The 17,605-nt window shown below is 39.4% G+C and overlaps 1 protein-coding gene across 5 annotated transcripts in view; it reads left to right on the top strand.

Annotated features, from left to right (window-relative positions):
- The first annotated feature begins 700 nt into the window (after nucleotides 1-700).
- Nucleotides 701-17,605, top strand: part of KLC1 (kinesin light chain 1) — a 47,724-nt gene continuing 30,819 nt past the window's right edge. For all 5 annotated transcript variants that reach the window (XM_039712521.1, XM_039712522.1, XM_039712520.1 and 2 more), the window contains exon 1: nucleotides 701-1,022. The gene's annotated coding sequence lies outside the window, so the exon portion shown is untranslated. The remainder of the gene's footprint in view (nucleotides 1,023-17,605) is intronic.

The following is a 17,605-nucleotide window of genomic DNA, read 5'->3' as shown; positions in this document are numbered from 1 at the left end:
GCACTGTCCCTGTAACCCCATGACCACTAAACCACGTTGCCCAGTGCCACATCCAGGTGCCTCTTGAGCACCTCCGGGGTGGTGGCTCCACCACCTCCCTGGGCAACCTGTTCCAGAGAGTGATGAGGTTCCTCCTGAGCCTCCTCGTCTTGAAACTAAACCAACTCAGGCCCCTCAGCCATTCCTCATAAGCCACGTTTTGTAGACCTTTCATGAGCCTTGCTGCCCTTGGCTGGACACACTCCAGCACCTCAACGTCCTTTTTAAAGGAAGATTTTCGCAGAGGCATCCAACTGAATTGGGGTCCTACAGTCACCATAACCCTGAACTTCCTTCCACTACAGCAGGTCAAACCAGCGCCAAGAGCATCAGCCGTGATGCCCCCTTGGAGCGAACCCGCCCCAGTGTCACCGAGGGCGCCCTGAGGAGCCGCCGGGATCTGCTCTCCACTGCCATCCCCTTGAGGCGGGCGAGGCAAATCTTAGCAAGGCTTAGCGTGGCCCGCACTGGCAGCCTCGGGGATGCACCTGAAGCCCTGAGCTCCCTCAGAGCATCCAGCCGGCGCTGCCCCGCTCCCGGGGAGGGATGACGCCATGAGGGGGGAGAAGGGCGCGCGGGCGCTTGTGGGAGAAGGGGGGCGCCGCCATGTCAGGCGGGGCGGGAGGGAAGGAGGGAGGGGAGCGTGGGGCGGGACAGGGGCGGCGGCCGCAGCCGCAGCAGCAGCAGCCGGGGTGGTGGCGGCGGCTGCCGGCAGCTGTCAGCGCCCGCTCCGCCGGCGCCGACCACCGCGGCCCTGCCAGCGCCTAGCGGGACGCGCTGGGTGCGCCGTGGTGCTGACTCGCTTCTTTCTCGCTTTCCCTCCCTCTCTCCGGTCCTCTCTCCCCCCCAAAAACCCTTTTCCTTCCTCCCTTTCGCCCGCCCATCGCTGACATCCTCCTCCGGCCGCCTCCCCGCCCCGGGCTGCGCGGCCCCCGCCGCCTCAGCGAGCGCTGCGCACATCGCCCGAGCTGCAGCACCGAGCGGTGAGCGGGGGGCGCCGGCCGGGCCGGGGCCGGCGGGCCGGGGCCGGGGTGTGTGTGTTTGGGTGTGGGTGCGTGGGGTGTTCAGTTCCTCTGCCTTTGCATCCGCCGCTGCGCAAACAACAAAAGGCTGCGCGGGCCGCCCGGTCCCCCCGCAGCGCCGCCGCTGACAGCCGGCCCCGTCCTTTCCGCGCCCAGGGCGGGGTGGCTGTTCGGGCAGGCTGTTGTTGGGCGTTTTGTCAGTTGCGCTCGGCTGCGGGCAGGGGTACGTGCCTCGGGATGGGCATCGGCTCGGCTTTGTCGCCGTTTCCTCCGCCGGCTCCCCTCGGTGCTGCGGCGGGCGCCGCCCTGGGAGGGAGCGGGCAGAGAGGGCTGGGGAGGCTTCGGCCTGCGGCTCCGGGCGTGCGGCGCTTTGTCTGCGCTCCCCCGGCCTGGGGCTGCGCCGCTGCCAGGGCGGAACTGCTGGAAGGCGAGGCTGGGACAGGTCTTCTTTGGGCTTTGTACATAGTGACCGCGTTTGTACATTGTAGGTCACCTGCCGTGCTGTAGTCGGAGGCGATTCATAGACCCAGGTCTTGTCCGGATTTCTGCACCTCCAAAATAAGGAAAGCGTTGGTTAGAAACACGTTCTTCTAGCAAAAATATAGAATTGATTTAATTAATAACTAACTGTGTCTTTAGAGCAGAGATTGATTAGAAGGACACTTTAAAGCCTTACTCATTTTCCTTTCGTCTTTAGGATATATTTCTGAGTAACGAGATGCCAGATTTGTAGATCTGCACAGCAGTTGTATGTAATCAGAATAAGGAAACTTCTTGACACTTTATTGAATTCTGTGTTCTAGGCATATTGAAGCACATTTTAATGGCCAAGGTGGTATCACCTATTGTAATACTCTTGTGTGGCTTTTGAAGGTGACTAAATCAATGATGGTGCTCTTCATCTTTTTTTTTTTTTCTTTTTTTTTTTTGTGATAGTCATTTCCATTAGTGGATATGATGTAAAAGTAGTATCAGTACTCAAGATACTGGTCATGAAGTCAGACTATAGACTCAGAAAACAAAACTGGCTAGGAAAAAGCAAAAGTCAGTTTTTACAGTTTGCTTTGAACAGCAAAATTATGAGCCAGTGTCATTCATTTTTAGCTGTGTTGTGCTTGACAGAAGGTTTAAAAACAATTGCAAAGTAATTGTCTCTTTCACTTCCACTTTTGCATTTGCTCATCACTTAAAAAGGAAACTTATGCACAAAGGGTGTCCATTGGAAGCTGAAGGAATTGTTGAGATTTTAGACAGCTTAGCATTTTGATGAAAAAAAGAAAAGCCCAACAAAACTGAAGGCAACACCTTTTAGAATGCGCAGTTGACTTGAAACTCTTTTGGAAATAGCTTTATTTTAATTGAGTATGAATTCCAAAGCTTCAGTGAAACACGATAGAGGATGTTATAACCCTAGGATTACAGATACAATTGGAAGTTACACATTCAGCATTTACTGGCAGCAGAGAGAAAGCTGATCCATCTGGTGAGGCTGAGCAGAAGACCTTAAAAGTCACTTGCGCAATTATTTTTGTGACCACATGGTTTAGGAGGACCTTTTCCATGAAATTAGAACAGCTATGGAGAACTCTGACAGTTCCATTTAGGTAGACTTTTCACATAATGGAGAAGCATGTGGGTAAATGCAGGGAATTTAAATTGTCCATTCCTGAAGCTCACTCACCAATGCAGTATCACTTCTGCATCATGTTGCAGTTAAAGTTTGGCAGCCTTCATATTTCTGAAGGATGATGATGGAGCTGGACAATTCCAGTAATCAGAAATTCTAACAGCAATTTGAGCATAGATTCTCTTTACTTGCTACCATATATAACTAAAAAAAATAATAATAAAGTTACCCCCCAAAGGTCCTGTGAAGTAGCATCATGAATTGTTTGTCAAATTCCTATGATACGGTTAATAAAACCTTATAAATGGAAATGGATTCTTTTAAAAGGTCTGTGTTTGACAATAGAGAACTCACATAATTTGTAATTAAATATGCAGGAGTCAATCTGAATGTTTTTGACTTAGAACAAAATACACTGTACAGGTGTTTAAGGCATATAAGGACAATTGCTGCTTCCTGTGTTTATGGAGAACTTGCCATGCTAATATCAGAAACCTCTCACTCTTGTGCTGCTCGTACAGTACACATATCTCTCTCTCTGTATCTTTTTGTGTATATACACATACCTACATATGTCTCTTATTTAATTGTGAGTTTGGGGAAATACTGTAGCCTTATATTCAGTTCTGAGTCCATTTAATGCAGCTTCTGTTTCTCTTGAAATGTGGGCTTGTGCAGTTACTCTTTCATCTCTTCTTCTGTTTGACTTCTCTGGCAGACATGCAATTGAATTTACTCTGGGATTAATAGCATCTCTCCAGTTGCATAGCTCATGATTATTTTAAAATTCAATTCAGTATACAAACACTTGTAAAATAAAGTTTCTATAAGAGGAGTAAAAAATACAGAAATTTGGGTAAATTCGTAAATAAGCAAAGTGTACTCAGTGTACAAAGCAAAGTGTGTTCAGTGTTGAAGAGCAGAGTCACAGACAGTGATGGAGACAAGCATGCTAGGTCTAGTTAAATAAACATTTTTTGTAGTCAGTATGCCTCCAGGGTGTTGCTCAGTATGACACAACTGTTGTAAAAATGGACCAATTCCATCATCATTGTAATAAAGTGGGTAGCCACAGGCTTTCTCTTAATTCAGCCTTCATAATATTTCATGTTTCCAAAGTATTTCTAATTGTTTTACAAGAACACAGTATTTACCTTGACCAAAGTTTAGAAAAACATTTCTTTTCAACGTTAACTCTGATTTTCCTTCCAGCAAAAGCATGACAAACATAATGTCTAAGATGTATTTGTTGTACCCAAGTACCAGTCAGAGACACCTTGTTCACTCTAAAAAGAATCCTGTTTGACTTCAAAATAGAACTGGTTGTAGCTGTTACCCTGAGTCAGTGTCAGCTTCAGGTGTTTTTGAGGTAATAAAGCCTTCCCAGTGTTTTATTTAATGAAACATTTTCCTTTCTGAAAGTAAGATGTAGAAGGAAGTGTGGTTCCTTTGAAAAGTTACTAAATAAATGCCTGACCAGAGAAAGGTGCCCTTTTTCTGACTTGGATTTGCTGAGATATTTGTTGTCGTCATCTTCTGGGATTTAAATTGGGCACTTCGTTACGAGGATTAGAGCCAGAATTGCAGATGCTTTCAGTGATACAGGAATTACTTCCAGAGGATTCTGTGTGAGGTGTTTTGTATCATAAGGCATGAGATGACTCTATACATGGGGCTTTTTTGTGCTAGACAATTAACATACTTAATAATAAGAGGCCATACTGAAAGGGCAAGCACAAGGACTGAAGGTTGTATGTATGCTTCTAGTATCTATAATATATTTGGGGATGTGAACAAAGGATGAACACTAAAGCACAGTTAACATTAACAGATGCCAATTTCTTTAAATATATAAAGACAGTCTCTGACAGTTTCTTCAGATTCAGTCAGCTAAGAAAACAGATGCAAATAATAGTATCTATGTATTGATTTAATCACTGTTTGTTTCTTTGAATCCAGCTTATCTCCCAGGAATGCTGCTGTTTGACTGCAGTAAGAAATCTTTAATCTGGAAGTTGTATATTGGCATTTGGCATGTATGTAGAATTAAAATGAATTTAGTTTATCAAATAATTATTGTTGGTCGTGTTTCTTGCTGAAAATGAGGAAACGTGAGATCATGCCATCTTATATTTCCAATATGGATATATTTTGTACATGTTTTCTCAATATCAAGTCTTCCTTACAAGTGAAAGCAGTAGAATATCTTTTGTGGGTAGATTTAAAATGAGCAGTTTCATATTTTGATTTTTTTGTAAATACCCACCATAAACCTGATTTATCATGTTTAGATTTTTCTTTCTGGGATTATGTTGGAAACCTAGATGATTTTATTAAATTTTAGAGTGACTAGAACAAAGGATGTCACTAATCTAGTGGGTAGTACTGGCTTCCTTACATATCTGTAGGGTTGGGGTGGTGGCTAATTATATTATATTTACTATGGAATGTACCCCAGCAAACAATTAGAAAAGTTAACACTTCACTTAGTAATTTTCAGAAGTTCAAGAAATGTCTGACATAATCCAACTTCTTGATACTGCTTAAAATGTTATATCTACAAGTTAGTCTTTTTAAAGGTCAATACATACATTTTTCAGGATTACCAGATAAATTATTATCGTTATTCTTATCTGAGTTTGTATGTAGTAGTTAAGTAGTTAATATTAAGAAAAAATTAAGATTACTGGCAGCGTGCTATGGTTCAAACTTGTGAGCCATTCCTCAGTGCAGAGGGTGGTGGTTTTAAGCTTTGTAAAGGATTGCAGTAATTGCATTCCTGCACTGTATTTGAGTTTGCTCCTTCCAGCTGACAGTAGCTGAATGATTTGCAAACCATGTCATACAGATTAGGGACTGGCAGGGAGGAGCAGGGTGTGTGTTGGTGTGGTTCTGCTGCCTTAATTTTGTTTTTCTAAATAGAATATTGTTTTAGGATGAAGTGTTTTTATGGGTGTTCCTTTATCAAACAGTGTCAGTCTGAATAGTGTGGCAAAGCCGTGGTTTCATCTTCTGGCTTGAGCAGCTTCCATTTCAGAGGCTGCTGTTACTCTGTCATCCCTCCTGTCTTTGCCCTGAGTGGATTTTAGTATATCCCCACCTTTAATGTTTCATTTGCTCGTGTGCTTAAACTGGATGTTCCACCCTGCTCTCCCCCAGCTCCCAGTTGCATTTAGTGTGTATTTAAAGGGAGGGTTGATGAAAGAAGTGGATTCATCCCTCCCTCACAGTGGCAGAGTGTAGTCAGATTAATCCAACTAGTGGGATGGTAATATGTGAGGACATAGGGGAGGTTATAATTTTGAGCTAGGACGGGGACTACAACTTCCTATAATGTTTCTGTTGATGGAATAGGAACATATAATTGATCTCTAAGGATGTAGATGAAACGTTCTTCAATCTCAGTGCTGGTTTACGTAGTTCCCCAGTCCTGCTGCTTGTTCCCTTGTCCTCGTTTTATCAACACAGCTTGCTGCATGGCAGCCTGGGGAAATAAGTGTATTTTGGTTGGCCTGAACCTTTTTTCTTTTCTGTCCACTCACTTCTGACAGTAAAATAATCCAGTAAAAGGCACATACCTTTATTTTGATTTATTATGGACAGGGATGTGAATGAAATGTGTGGCTGGGTGAGGAGCATTGCCAGGTTACAATACTAGCCATAGCCTTGGTGAGTGAAACAGTGCTCATGGTCTGGTGTTTGCCAGAAGCCAAACCAGATGATTCAGTTTCTAAATTCCTCTGGACATAGAAGGCAATAATGTGTGGAAAATAAAAGAATATGCTATCGTTTATATTTACCATTTCCTTATATGTAGTGGCCCAATTCAGTATAGGAGCATTCAGTATAATGAATATTACTGTATTGAAATGTGGAGGGGTGCAGAAGTCATGATGTTAATTGGAAGTGTGTTATCTTACATGATAGTGACCTAGGAGTCTTACTAGAGGCATTGAGGAATGAATCCCCAGAAAGACATGTTAATTTTGAGGAATGTTGTATTTTGGGAAGATCAGATGTGTGAACCTGAGGACTATGGCTGTGGTAAGGTGGAATTGTGTTTAACAGAGATGATGTAATAAAACTGCTTAATAAGATGCTGGTCTGGGAGCATTCTGGAACACATTATATTGGTCCTTGGTAGGCACTCCCAAGGGCTTAAGAAATCATACAGAGATTATATGTAATGTTTTCTTGTGGTACTTACAGGTGTCATAGCCAGATGTCCTAATTTTTAAAGAATTGTTATCCATTCTATATACAGAGATTATATGTAATGTTTTCTTGTGGTACTTACAGGTGTCATAGCCAGATGTCCTAATTTTTAAAGAATTTGTTATCCATTCTATACCTTTTGAAAAAGACAAGAGGCACCACAGGGTGACTTCGTCTCAAGAGTCTCAGTAATTTGCTGTTACTTAAATAAATCTCCTTTCCATTGTTCAGAAAACAGATAAAGGCAGATTAATGAATCAATTACTTTGCTTTTAAGTACTTTTTATTCATTTAGTATAAATTTCTCTCCCTGGAGTTTTAAGAAAAAAAATCATATTCTGCATATTGATTTTAGCCCATACTTTAGAAGATTGCTCTTGGAATACATTGTTTAACTAAACAAAACTATCTTAGGTTTGGAATTGGTGCTGAATGCAGGTGGAGAGCAAAGATGCAGAGCCCATTTTTGAAGGCAGCAGTTGGTGGGGTTTGAATTACAGTGACTGCTTGTACTTTGTGTGGCCATTGAATCCACACCCATTTGTTAGGATAACAAATAGCTTAAAAATATGTTTGCTGACTTCTGTTTTTTCTTTTCCTTTTTTGCATTGCAGCCTGTAGTGTGGCTGCACATGGAGCAGTGCTTGCAAGCGCATGATGCGGTGCTTCTAATGGGGTGGTTGTTTTTGGAGGCCACTGTTCTGCCATCCTCGGGAGGGGGATGCTTTCAAAACAGATTATCCAAGTGAGATGGTTTAAAAAACAATATTCAAATGAAACTCCTAGCTTCTGTGTTTGTTTTCCAGTTAGTGTGCTCTTGTTCTGTGTCAGTCCACCAGAAGAGCAGTGTCCTGCAGCAGGTGAGGGGAGCTGTCACACGAGTGGTGTGACCACAGCGAGGATTTCAGTGTCCCAAAGGGACACTCTGTGCCCAGCACTACTTAAGGTAAATTAGGAATGTGAAAGACCACTAGAGAAGGGTTGGAACTATGGTTTGGTCCTCAGGTGTGAGTGAACAGAATGTTAAGGTGCCTTTGTGAAGTGTTGGGTTAGGGCCTGCTTTATTGCACAGTATGTCCTGACCCAGGAGAGTTCAGAACATCAGAATAAAGCCTCCAGATTATGGAGGATTTAACAAGGAAATTATTTCCAGCCTTACAGCTAAATCAGCTTTCTGCAGGTGTAGGTAAGAATCTGTGAGTGATATGCAGTTGTTTTTCTAGATGGTTGTATCATTTGCTGTGCTTTCTATGAGCTCAAATATGTAAGCTATAAAACAAATTATTCTCATAACTGGTAGTTGCCATTGGAGCCTTACAGCTAAATCAGCTTTCTGCAGGTGTAGGTAAGAATCTGTGAGTGATATGCAGTTGTTTTTCTAGATGGTTGTATCATTTCTGTGCTTTCTATGAACTCAAATATGTAAGATATTAAAAAAATATTCTCATAACTGGTAGTTGCCATTGAAAGTATTGATTTTAATCTAATATCAAATGGGTTAGCATTAATTCTTTTTCAATATTAAGGATTATGACTGAACAGTTTAATTGTGAAACTTTTTCTGTGGTCTTCTTAGTGGTTTTGCATTTCTTTTTTTAATTATTGAGGGATAAGCTGGAGGAAGATACTTTCCCTAAAGCTTGAAGAGATACTGCACTGTTTGTGCATCTAATGTAAACTATTAAACAGCTTCAAAATCCAGTGTAAGGATTTGTTGAACCTAAAGGCTGTGCTGAAACAATGTTAGTGGATGTTCCTTTTATGTCTGCAGAAGAAACTGCTTTTTTTTCTTGTTTCAGTCTAAGTAACCCTTTTCTTTAATGTCATCAAGCATGTAAGAGAGCTGTAGTCAGTACTCACAGCAAATTGTCAGCAGAGCTTCCCACATGGATCCAGTGATATGAGGCAAGCTGTGGCCTTCTCTGTCCTTCCTGGATGCATTTTCTAGATCTTTATGGGTATGCTATAAAAAGTAGATTTGGTTAAGATAATAGAATTGATGTTAGTAAGTGGAAGCTGATAGCAGTTCTAATGTATTCTGGAAGACTGATTTGATGGGAACATTCTTGTGCTTCTACTTAAGTGCTGTTTAGAGATTAGATAAATAGATAACATAAATGGATGCTTACTTTGATTAGTCAATAAAGCAGTTCTTGTCCAAAAATAACAATGCAAAATGAAAGAACTGGAGTTAAGCTGAAAAAATATTTTCTCTATACTATTGACAGCTTCGAATTGCAAGGCCGGTAGCTTCTGATTTTGCTGTATTTCCTCTTATGCTATGTGCCCTAACCCTATTCCAGTATCAAAGGCTCTCACACCAACAAGAACCAGCCTTGTCAAAACAGTTATCAAAATTCACTGGAGACCTGTTTGCACAAGGTGGCCAGTCCATGAAGAGCCAAGTGCTATTTTCACACAAAAATCAATGCAGGTTCTTGGAATATTGAGGGGAAAAACTGTGTAATTTGATAGTGATGATGGATCTGTTACTCAGACTTTCTTGACAGTGTTTATTTTAAAATGCAGTCAAAATTTCCTTTCAATCCACTTAAAGTAGATAATTTATGAAGCATGTCCTTGTAACTATAAAATACTAAACTACAATACAATTCTTGAACAATTAGCCTAGATTTCTCCTGATGTATCTTTGATTCTTGTGACAAGACTTTGTAGTAATTAAAGGTAATTATAACTACTTTTTAAGTTGTTACACCTCTGCCTTCTGATTCATTTAAGTAAGTTTATTCTGTCTTTATGTAACTGCTCTTAATACAGTCATGATCTTTTTGTTAAAGTGATCCAGTGAGGTGGGTTTTGTTGTCGTATCTCACAGGAGAAGGCAAATCTCTTGTGGCCTAAACTGGTATATTGTGTCAGTGTTTTAGGGAGAGAAGAAGCCTTCCTTTCTCCACATCCATTGGTGGCTGCTTGGAAGTGTTTATTAGTGCTCACAGAAGCTAAGAAGTGCTGGCTTTGCAGGAGACCAACAGACGCTGCTGCTGTTGACACAACAGTGGTACAGAAGGGAGACAACTCCCTTGCTCCAAGGGGTAGGAGACTTGGAGATTGCAGCCTGCCTGCCCTCAGAGGTTCCATGGGCATATATAAAATTAAAAAGAAAATCAGCATTAGATTTCACCCAACGCTACCAAACAGCAGAAGAGGGTTGTGTTCAGTTTCATTATTCTGGATAATAATGGGGTTTGGATCTTGCCACAGGGTGGTTTCAGATTTTGAGTAAGGAAGTTATATACCACCAGCATGTAACAGATGATAGCAGCCTTGATTAACGAAGAGTTTATAAGCTGTACCTTCTTGAAAGTCTGGCTTTTAGTGTAGCTCCTCTGGACTCCTGACTGGGTCTGTGGAACTGCCTTAGACACACAGGCCTGTCAGATTTTTTTGCACTTGATTCAGCTTTGGCAAAGAGTAATCTTTGATGTGATACCAAATGTATAGAAGGGTCTTAACATCCATCCAGTTTCATGTGAAATCTGATATTAGAAGGGCTTGGGAATGTGTACAGAGAATGAATTTTTCTCTTACATGCTTATAATACATCCAGACCAATTGTAGTGTCTAACACTTCTCAGAGACTCTGCAGTGGTTTTAGGATATGTCTGTATTTCAATCACTATATTTTTAGGCCTTTGGAAAGGTAAAATGTAGTTGATGAGATATGCAAAAAAGGGGATACTTTCCCTTGATTCCTTTCACACAAATAGTTGGAATAGGTATAATAATGTGTAAGGTGTAGTCACATCATCTGAGGGTCTCAGTCTGCTGCAGTATCTGAACAGGAAAAGCAGGATGGGATTTGGCCTGCAGCATTATGGAATTCCAGATATGTTTGAGTCTAAAAGAGATTTAGGAATTAGATGGGCAGGTCATCTGGATTGTCTGCAGTTAAAAGGATACAGATTTGCTGTATCATGATAATTGAAATGCTAGCTAGTAGCCAGTGTTTATTCAGTGCAGCACAGTCAAGGGATTGACACCATAATCTTTTCTTTAAGAGGAAGAATAATCCATGTAGTTAAAAAAAGCTTTATGTCACTGAATACTTGTATACTGTATACAGATTTTTAACTCAACTATTTCAGCAGGAAGTAATAAATTTAATGAAAACAGTTTGCTTGCTACAGGGGAAGAAGGCTGAGGGCTGAAATAACTCTCAAGGTATTTTGCCAGCTGTCATTAAATGTGCAAAAGTATTTTTTTCAAAATAATATTAAATTTGTTGCCCTTAAGAATCCAGGTATGATTGCTAAGAAAGTGTTCATTAGTGTTGAAGTAGCATACTACAGAAATCTAAATCAAAGGACTCTGCAGCAGAGCAAATCTTCCTAGCTTGTACTTTCTCAGCAGTGCAAATCATCTTAGCTTGTGCTTTCTCAAAGAGAATTGTCAGCATCACCCTTGCTAAGGGTTTTATAGAAGCTATTTTTACTATCATCTCTTTTTTTTTAGCAAATATATGGTTTGTTAGTCTGTGTTTCTTCATAATAATTTTTTCAAAGAATTGAAAATTTTCCAAAGAATCTGAAGATTTCCCCTGAAAGGTATGATTTTAAATTTTTTTAATAGCAGGCCCCAACATGAAAACATTCCAAGATTTATCAAGGTAGATGTACAGTGGCTATGTTCTTCAGCTAAACAAGTACATAATCCTCTTCACTTAAACATAGTTTAATGCGCTGCATGGGTTTATTGGTAGCCACTGGGTTTTTCTAGAGGCTGGCAGTGTTTTTCAGAGGTGGATGCTGCTGTGGTGCAGGGGTAGAACGTGAGGCCACACAGCCTCCTCCCACTGCTGCCATGTGGAGAGTAGGCTGCTCCTGGCAGTCATGAGAGAAAAGCAACAGCCTTGTTGGAGATGTGGAAATTTCTGCCAGTATTCAAGAGGTTTTTTTGTTTTACTCCTTTTAGTCAATCTGTCCTTTATTTATTATTAATGTCCCATGCATTTCTTCAGAAACCTCTGGGCTTACCTTTAGAAGTGCCAAAATTGCAAAGGTTGAGTGTTTGTCCAGTTTACTTACCAACACAGACATTTTGTGATGTTAAGGCTGTAGTTAAATTCCAGATGTGATTCTGAGCTTTTCTTGTGATGATATGTACCCTTGACATTGAAGAACTACAAATGTCCTTTTTACAGTATTTACCTAGCATACCTTCACTTTAAACCAAGTGGTAGGGCAGACTTCTACATTTAGGGCTAGCTCTGAACTGAAGGAGGAGCACAGAAAGATGTTTTAAAATTCAGATGCTTACTAGCTGGAAATTGGTAGAAAAAAGTGACTCCTCTTGGAGAGGGCAAGTTTCTCTGTAGCTTAATACTGGTTGCTAGGTCATGTGCAACTCCATCCTCTTACCTGCTTCTGGTCAGTGATTTACAGCCTCCAGAATGTGCTGCTGATTGTCCTCACCGAGTTATTTTTAAGGTAGCTCTGTACCTGTGTGTTAAATGCTGAAGGTGCTTTCTGAGCTCACGCACTTGGAAACCCGAGGCAGTGCAGAAGTGCAGCAGTGTTCTGTTTATAGAACTGGGTCAGCCAGTGTGCCTTAAGTCTGACCTCCACCAGGACACTGTTTGCAGGTGCAGTTCCAGATTTTCTATTTTATGCAGATTCAAATATAGATGATGGGAAGAGTGATGATTAGTACTGGCAGGAAAGCTGCAGTCCTGAATATGTCAAGAGGGAAAAGTTACTTTCCTCTGGGAGTTTAATGATCATGTAATGGAACAAAATTCCTAACTATAAGGGATCATTTTAAGTAAAAGAAAGGCAAATCAGACAAAAAGGGAAAGATTATAAATATTCTTTATGGGAATATGACTTGCGACAGCAGAAATAGTCTCACAGGTAAAGAAAAATTTAACATCTTAAATTTGAAAAAAACAACCACAGGTAATCATTGTTCTTTCAGGCTTGGAGACTCTGACTGAAAACCATAACAGCAATGTAGTCTAAATTGGATGTTTATTATCTGAGTGCTTTTACAAATACCTTTCTCAGCTTATGAAAGGCATCCATGAGTAATTCATCCTTGTCATTTCTGCTGTTACTGAGCTGCTTGCAGGAGGGGTGTGGCTAATGCAGTGTTTGACACACTACTAAGTCCTTCCCAAACTGTTTTTCATCTCTTGCCTTTGTTGCTTGGGTTTTTTTTTTTTTTGTTTTTTTGTTTTGGTTTTGGTTTTGGATTTGTTTTGTTTTGTTTTTTGTGCTTGGAACACCCTGTAATGTTTTGATGGTTGCTTGAGAAGGCAGTTTTCCACATTATGAAGATTAGCAGTTAAAGCAGCTGGTAGTATTTGAAGATGGTGTCTTCCTGATGTAATGAGACGTTTCTTGCTCTTAGCAGGGAATTAATGGCTTGTAATTTGCAGCTCATATAAAATTGAAACAAAGACATGGCAGATGTAGGATGCTGAATCTTGCCATTTAATTAGGAGGGACTAAGAGTGAAATTAGGGTTAAAAGCCTTGAATAGACTGATTATTGTTAGGAAACAGTGAACTGTTAGGTCCCTATTACAGATACAAAAAGCTCAAAATTAGTTTAACTTTTCACTGTAACTTTGTGGAATTTGCAGTCCATGTAGGTGACAGAGCCCCTAGGTATGGCTTGAGCCAGTCTTGCAGCAGCTTTTACTGTTGGGAAGATGATTTACTCTTTTATATGCAAACACATTATTGTTCATTTTCAGCTATGTTTCCTATTACCTGTACATTCAGAGAAAAAATTTAGGGAGAATTTTGCTTGCCAAAGCATTTTAGACTTGGGAAGGTTTATAATTTATTTATTTTAAATTGTATTTTACAACAATTGTGATCAGACACTAAGTACATTAAAAATTTATCTTCCAGGCTTTTAGTACTTGAAACCCATTAAATAATAAAAATATCAATACAGAGAGGGGAAGTCCTTAGGGATTCATAACAAGGAACAAAATTTAGGATGGTTCTGTTTATTTGCTTTTAGGATCCATGCAAATCTTTAGTCAAGGAAAAAAAATCTTGTGGGTTTTTAGAATGAAATTCTTTCTTGATAAGTTTTCTTATGCAAAGAGGGATTCATACTTGTTTTGGCATAAGAATATTTTGAGGAGATCTGCAGGAAAATGACTCTTCTTTAAAAGCAGTTGGGTAGGAAAAGCTCTGTAAGAGATGTTTAAATATGAGCTGGAGAGCTTCGGAACTGGCTGTGATATGTGTAAGTCTGTGCAGAATTTAGGCAGAAATCTATGATGTCAGCATTTCTAGTGTAGTTGGTTTGAAAGTTTTATGAATAACAAAATACTTAAACTGATTAAAGATAACAGCCACTTAAGTTGTTTGTGTATGATGAGATTATCCCAGTGGTTACATGACTGAAAGGCTTGGCTTTGCTTTCTTTGTGCTTTCTTTGGTTCAGACTCTTGCTATTCTCAGTCCATGTCTTTGTTTTGAGTTTATTTTACAAAATGTTGTGGAAACCTCTTTAGTTGCAGGGCTTTTTATGTTGATCTGTCAAAATTAACTAATTTTTGTGTGTTTTAAGGCAGTGACTTGATTTTTCTAGAAGTTGGAAAGCATTAAGTAACTTTTGGATTTCAGCATAGTCAATATTATCACGAACAAAGAAGGAGGATAATATTCAAGATCTACACAGACACATACTTAATATAATGGTTAAGTTTCTTAAGCCAGCTAGTGAGTCTGTAACTCTGGCTGCATTGCATATTTTTTTCCTCATCCAAAATTCTGTTTTATAAAGCTTTGTACATCTTAATTCTTTGATTTGTTTTCAGTTGTACACTGAGCTAAAAACTAGTATTTGAATCTAAAATTCCTGCCCAGGTAAAATTTGCAGTGCAGTGGAGTGCAGGACAAAATTTACAGGAGCTTGAGAAGCTTTGCCTACACCATTTTTTTTCCTGTAGGGAAAATGTATAGGAAGAAAGAGTTAACATTTTTTGAGAAGTGGCAGTAGAAAGGCTGGCTAGGTTATGTCTCCTTTCCTCTGTATACATCCTGCATACAAACTTCATTTGTTTGCTTCCTGTGTGGCGTTTGCTGCCTCAGGATATTCAAATCTAATTTACAGAATCACAGAATATGCTGAGTTGGAAGGAACTCACAGGGATCATTGAATCCAAGTCCTTGCCCTTTACAAAACCCTCTGCAGTTATATGATTATGTATTCAAATATGGGCATGTTTGGTGAGCAGGCAGTGATCTTTTGTAAAGTATATTTAAAAAAAAAATCATGATAGCACTACACCTTCACCCTTAAAGGCTATTAGATATTTATTAATAAATATTACTCCTGCAAACAGTCAGATTTGATAGCAGGACAAATTATATGTTTGTTATCTTCCTGTTTTCTAAATTGTTCTCCCAAACACAATCTATAAAACTGAACACCAATAGACATCCCTCAAAACTTACCCCAAAATATTTATTCCTTTCTTGTCAGTGGGAGAGACTGGGATTCTAACAGTTCATCAGTCTGTGTCTTGATGCAGCCTTTGGCTTGGCTCCAGCTCCAGTGGATTCCTTGTACTGGTAGTGCAGAGGCAATGGAAGCTTTTAGCTGCATTTGGGTTGGAATGAGGCAGCTAAAAAATCTGGCACACTGGATTGAGACAGGAGGAGTGTATTCGTAAAGCAGGTCTGCTGCTGGGATGGTTTTAGTGTGGTTTTGCCCCATCATGTTTCAACCTGCTTCTCCTCTTTCCAGAAGCTGCTGTGCTGGCTTAGCCATCTTTATTTGCAGCTTCAGTGTATTCAGCCAGTACTATGGACCTTTTAATTTATCTCTTAATTCATGGCTGTTAATTTATCTGTATTCATGACTTATTATTAATTTTATTTCTATTGAGGTGTTTAAAATGTGTAATTTTTTTAAAAGCAGCATCTATGTATGCATTACATATCTGTATGCAAACATCTGCTTTTCATTTTTGCTGTAGAATGACAGAATATTGAGGCATGCAGAAGGAACTGCTGCTGTCTCTGTTCATATAAGATACACAAATAGTCACTTTATTAGATGTCTCTGCGTGTTTTACTTCCTTATAATCCAGGGTTCAGTTCTGTGCATTCAGGATGGAAATTGTTAATTGAGGCTGTGAAAGTGTGCCAAGGCTAATTAGGGTTGAGTTGTGTGCTCAAGTTAGCATAATCTGTAACAATTTCCAATATGACTGTGTGTTAGAAGAATTTATTTGCAAATTTGGTCCACATTAAATTGCAGTTCATTTTTCTACAGAACTTCAGAGAGTCTGTACTTTAAAACTGTCTTTTTAAGCATAGTTTTCAAATTAGAAATGGGAAATGTGTAAATATCATTCTCCTCATCATGTCTTCATGGGTTAATTTCTTATGCTGTGCTAGTTTAGTTAATTTATACAGATTTATATGTTTCATATTGATTTATTTGTGAATATGGAGTTACTGTATTAAATCTGGGTAAAACCAAGTTCACGCTTCCCCAAATTCAGTGTTTTCAGACAATAGATTATTTTAAAAAAACACCTATTGTCACCTACAGCTTTTGTTTGGTAACAAGTGACTATGCCTCTTGGGTATTGTATTGCAGGAGATCACCATAGAGAGGGTAATTTCAGCACACAGAAACAGAAAGAGCAGCCTTTTAATATAATACAAAAGCATAAGCATCCTTTGGCTGTTGTCATGATGTGCACATATGCATCTTCTTACAGCAGTTTTAATTCAAGACTTAAGGGTTCTAATTTTTTTTTGCTTTCTCCTAAAATTAGACTAGCTTTTGTAATACAAAGTTTTAATACAGTTTTAATGAATTTTAAACATTGGTTTGTCAGTGCTTACCCAGGTGTCTTCATATAAATGGGATAACTTATTGCTTTTGAAAAATCTTTCCTATTTTATTTTAATTTATACTTTTTGGTTCACTCAAAGATTTAAATAACTGAGATATAGGGGAGTAATTTCTCAAGTCGTTATTTTCATTATAGAACATTTCTCTGGTGACATTTAAAAAGGGTCAAATGGTTTGTGCGTCTTCTCTTTACATTTTTACATTTATAAGCTTGTTTGTCAGTTCAGTAACAGCATATGTGATAGAGTATGTGAGTTTTTAAACTTTTTTGAGTCTTCATTTGCATTTGGTAGAGGTGTTGACAAACATCAAGAAATTTACTATCTTTAGTGTAATGTATTAGATACTGATAAAATAGCACAGTGGAATGTTTCTTGCTGCAAGGGTTGTATTATACAAACTGTTTTTTCTGGCATGAGACAGGTGTTGCATCTTCATCAAAATAGCTGCCTCTAGACCTGTAGGCAATTGAATATCTATCTGTTAAGTGCAGAGTTAAAATAATGAATTAAAGTTGTCCAAGGGGGTACTTTGTGATGTTCCAAATACATGGTGGTAAGAGCTTTTGTAGTCCTTGGGAAAGGATGAGGCTGGTGTTACGTTTTTACAGGAGAAAGATGACTTTTCTCATGACTGACTGATGAACTCTTTCAGAAGGCTGCGTGGTATTTCTTCAAATTCTTCAAGCTCCATTTTGTGTTTTTTTTTTTTTTAGAGAACTACAGATCAGTGGGATCTGCAAATAGCTATATTTATTGTAGTGTGTATTTTATACACCACCCACTTTGCTTTTTCACAAACCAGAATCCTGGATATGCAGCCCTGTTCTTCAGTAGTTGCTACAAATT

Source organism: Passer montanus, unplaced genomic scaffold (genome assembly GCF_014805655.1).
Source record: "Passer montanus isolate IOZ18808 unplaced genomic scaffold, ASM1480565v1 scaffold27, whole genome shotgun sequence".
NCBI classification, from domain to species: Eukaryota; Metazoa; Chordata; class Aves; order Passeriformes; family Passeridae; genus Passer; species Passer montanus.
Note: the sequence above shows the minus strand (reverse complement) of the source record. Positions and strands in the feature narration are given on the sequence as shown.